Source organism: Scyliorhinus canicula, chromosome 12 (genome assembly GCF_902713615.1).
Source record: "Scyliorhinus canicula chromosome 12, sScyCan1.1, whole genome shotgun sequence".
NCBI lineage: Eukaryota > Metazoa > Chordata > Chondrichthyes > Carcharhiniformes > Scyliorhinidae > Scyliorhinus > Scyliorhinus canicula.
Genome location: NC_052157.1, coordinates 90,612,823 through 90,617,459, shown reverse-complemented (window position 1 = coordinate 90,617,459; position 4,637 = coordinate 90,612,823). Strand labels below are relative to the sequence as shown.

Below are 4,637 nucleotides of genomic sequence, written 5' to 3'. Positions count from 1 at the left end.
TTGTACAAAACTCTAGTACGGCCGCATTTGGAGTATTGCGTACTGTTCTGGTCGCCTCATTATAGGAAGGACGTGGAAGCTTTGGAACGGCTGCAGAGGAGATTTACCAGGATGTTGCCTGGTATGGAGGGAAAATCTTATGAGGAAAGGCTGATGGACTTGAGGTTGTTTTCGTTAGAGAGAAGAAGGTTAAGAGGTGACTTAATAGAGGCATACAAAATGATCAGAGGGTTAGATAGGGTGGACAGCGGGAGCCTTCTCCCGCGAAGGGAGGTGGCTAGCACGAGGGACATAGCCTTAAATTGAGGGGTAATAGATATAGGACAGATGTCAGAGGTGGGTTTTTTACGCAAAGAGTGGTGAAGTCGTGGAATGCCCTACCTGCAACAGTAGTGAACTCACCAACATTGAGGGCATTTAAAAGTTTATTGGATAAGCATATGGATGATAAGGGCATAGTGTAGGTTAGATGGCCTTTAGTTTTTTTCCATGTCGGTGCAACATTGAGGGCCGAAGGGCCTGTACTGCGCTGTATCGTTCTATGTTCTATGAATGAGGCGTGTTACTATATGTGCCATGGTAAACCGCATCTCAGTCGGATTAGACGTCCTCAAACAATGCCATCTTCCACCTTTACGACTCCCATGTCCCCGGCCACAGAGATCAGGTCCAGAGTCTGATATTCTGTTATGGTTTTCTCCCTCTCCGAGCAATTGTACGCCGCCTTCTCCTCTGGACGGGGGATACAGAAAATGCAATGTCAGACAGTCAGACGCATGCAGCACAGGGACGAGAGCTTGGTATGACTGCTGGTAAGTCGTGCGCTGAGGGGGCTCGGTCGATTCCCGTGTCAAGAGTGAAGGTTTGGAGTTACAGATGTGTGGGCTGGGGTGTAGTGCCAAGGGCAGTGTGATGCTTACTCAACCTGGCTGTCCTGTGGAGCTATGACGTTTATTCTGGCACTGCTGGCCTGTCCCATTGGTGTTTCCCACGGCATTCACGACTTATCCCATCTGCGCCCAAGCCCTGTGCACGATGGTGGAAGGCAACCGACGACCTAACCCCCGATTCAGGCTAGCCCGCCTCTCTTTCACTGCATCGAGTAGAATCTCTAACTCGCCATTGGTGAACCGCGGTGCCCTCCCCCTTGATGCTTTGTTGCAGCCTGGTGTGAGCGTGTATGGGGTACAGAATGCTTGCATGCATCAGTAGCTTGGCAGCTTTACTTGTGTCAAAACCGAATCCGTCGAATTCGACACCAGTTTTCTTTGGAAACGGTCGTGTTCAACATCGAACCGCTGTTCGCCCCTGAATGGCCGGAGGATGCATCTGGTAACACTGCAAACGTTGCTGCCGCGGAGTACCACCGATTTATTCCCAGTGTCAGCTCTTCAGTGCTGTTACGGAGAATTCCAGCGATAACGTATTTTTATTGTACAATACATCTCCACTGGTGAGGCTCAACGTTGGAACTCCGTTGCGCCGGCAGTGCATCCACGACCGTGGGTTTCCCAGCCACGTGGTGAGGCCACAATTGAAAATCCCACTGACAGGTAAAGGGAACAGTAGGTCCCACGGCCGGCGATAGTGGGTTGCCAAGGGCAGCAAGGTAGCACAAGTTGATCGCACTGTTGATTTACAGCGCCAGGGTCCCAGGTTTGATTCCCCACTGGGTGCCTTTTCGGAGCCTGCACGTTCTCCACCTGTCTGCGTGGGTTTCCTCTTGGTGCTCCAGATTCCACACACAGGCCAAAGACGTGCAGGTTAGTTGGATTGGCCATCCTAAATTGCCCTCAGCTTCCAAAAAGGTTGGGAGGTGTTATTGGGTTACAGGGATATGAGTGGGAGTAAGGGCCTATAGTGGATCGGTGCAGACTCGTTGGGCCAAATGGCCTCATTCTGCACTTTATGTTCTATGTTCTAAGGATCATTCGGTTGTCAGATTTCATAGAATTTACAGTGCACACATAGGCAATTTGTTTCATCGAATTTGCACAAGCATCACCCTACCCAAGCCCACATGCCTACCCTATCCCGTAACCATCTCCCACCATTTTGGACATAAAGCCAATTTAGCATGGCCCTAACCTAACGACCAAACCTGCACATCTTTGGACTGGAGGAGCAAACCGGAGCGACCGGACGAAACTCACGCAGCCACGGGGAGAACGTGCAGACTCAACACAGACAGTAACTCACGCTGATAATCGAACCTGGGGCCCTGGAGCACTGAATCCACTAGGATCGCCATTATGCTACCCAATCGATGAATTCTGCCCAATAAGTTTGTTTGAGTTTCTACGAGCACCAGCAATAATCACAAGCGTTTTGCCATATTTCCTGAAATATATTTCCGCAAATTGTCTACGTCTTCCATCAACCCAACTGTTTAGTATCTTCGTTCTTCCTGTCCACTTCACTTCTTGAACTGCGGATTCATTCATTTACTATCTCCTTCACTTCTTAAACTGAGGAGTCACTTTTGCTCTTTTGCAATTTTATGGGACTCTTCACGTATTTGATGATGTATTATGGTATGTGAAACCAAAGCAGCACACGTTCTCATAACAACGAAATATGAAATATATCCAGAAATCTCGACGGGCCTGCTTTTCGTTGTTTTTTTTTAAATTCAGTTCCATTCATTCTCATGCTTAGGAAGGTTTGAGATTCCTTCCCCTCCTGCGTCCGAAGTTGCATTCATTCCTGGAGCATTATTGCTGTCGACTACTGTAAAAGCAGGATGCAATATCTGGATAATAAGTCCCCTATTTCCCTGTTTTTTCGATTTACATTTCGAGTCTCGATCTGGCAGGGAACAAACCCTAATCTCCTCAGCACATTGTCTACCAGTGTCTGCATAGATTAATACCATCTATCGTTTTATATTTCCAGCAAGAAATCGCTCACACTTTAATTACCGCCCTCCCCGCTCTCCTCGTTGTAATATTTTAAGCGTTGTGCACGTATTTTATACTCCATTGATTCTCCTGACACGTCATTCCTCTTTGCCAAATTACAATGTTATCACAGTAATCTAACAACACATTAACTTCCTTTTCATGTAAGGATGGTATACCCTTCCCTTTCATGATTTGTTGCGGAGAAGTCGACGTTGGACTGGGGTGGGCACAGTAACAAGTCTTGCACCAGGTAAAAGTCCAACACTTTATTTGGAATCATTAGGTTCGGAGGGTATCATGCAGGAATATCTCCCTACAGTCGGGGAACACATTAGCAGCCAAAAATATTCTGCCTCTGATCTTCGGATAAGCGTTCTCCAAGGCCGCCTTCAGGGCGCACGACAACGCAGAATCGCCGAGCAGAAACTGATAGCCAAGTTATGCACCCATGAGTACGGCCTCAACCGGGACCTAGGATTCATGCCTCACTACATTAATCCACCACTATTTGACGTGGACTTCAGATTTCCAAACAACGGTGGTTGCTTGCAACAATTTACACCCATTCAGTCTGTGAGAATCCCTCGCTCCAGTTGCACCTGGACCTGTAAGTACTTAAATACCTGCAAAGATTCGAATTCAAAGTATTATCTTAATTCATTGAATGTGTGTGTATGTATATATACAAACGGTGTGTGCAGGTATATATACATACGGGCAGCACGGTAGCATGGTGGTTAGCATAAATGCTTCACAGCTCTCGGGTCCCAGGTTCGATTCCCGGCTGGGTCACTGTCTGTGCGGAGTCTGTACGTCCTCCCCGTGTGTGCGTGGGTTTCCTCCGGGTGCTCCGGTTTCCTCCCACAGTCCAAAGATGTACGGGATAGGTGGATTGTCCATGCTAAATTGCCCCTAGTGTCCTAAAAGGTAAGGTTAAGGGGGGGGGGGTTGTTGGGTTACGGGTATAGGGTGGATATGTGCGTTTGAGTAAGGTGATCATTGCTCGGCACAACATCGAGGGCCGAAGCGGCTGTACTGTTCTATGTTCTATATATGTATATACATATATATATTCGCTTGTAGAACCCACCTCTTTCGTCACCTGGTGAAGGAGCTACGCTCCGAAACCTAGTAATTCCAAATAAATTTGTTGGACTTCAACGTGACGTTGTAAGACTTATTACTTTGATTATTTCACAGTGTGTTACTTCGTGAGCAGTCGGCAAAAGAGCGTCAAGTATGTCGTCTATTACATGACATCCTAAATGAATCATGAATTTCGATTTTTGATTTGCAAATCAGTGGAGAGGACGCATGCAGTCCCCCTCTATCACAAATGTTGCAGTCGAGCAGTCCGCATTTGGCGACATTGCACGCGTCAGCACACTCGAAGTGCAATGCGCTCGCCTCATCCTTGGTGATCGACCTTTTAACCCTTCCAGGTTGTGTAGATGACAACGGAATTGACACCTGTAATCCATCAGTTCACTTCAGCTAACATTGTTGCAATGCCCTCCTAAGTATCTTTAATATTTAGAATGTTAGATCCCCGCCTGTGTCACTGGAAGGAAACTAGGAGGTCGATCACAGAATTGTGAAAAGCGGCTTGGGGCTAGTTCCGGAACATATTTGGAATTACTTATTCATGCAAACATACGAATGGAAATGAGAACTTTTCCTGCATTAATGCATTGCATGCGTACATTGCAGTCAATGAAGCACACCAATCAAGCT

General features: G+C 47.1%; 1 pseudogene; it reads right to left on the bottom strand.

Annotated features, from left to right (window-relative positions):
* Positions 1 to 4,206: 4,206 nt before the first annotated feature.
* On the bottom strand, positions 4,207 to 4,352 carry LOC119975337 (annotated as a pseudogene).
* Positions 4,353 to 4,637: the final 285 nt, after the last annotated feature.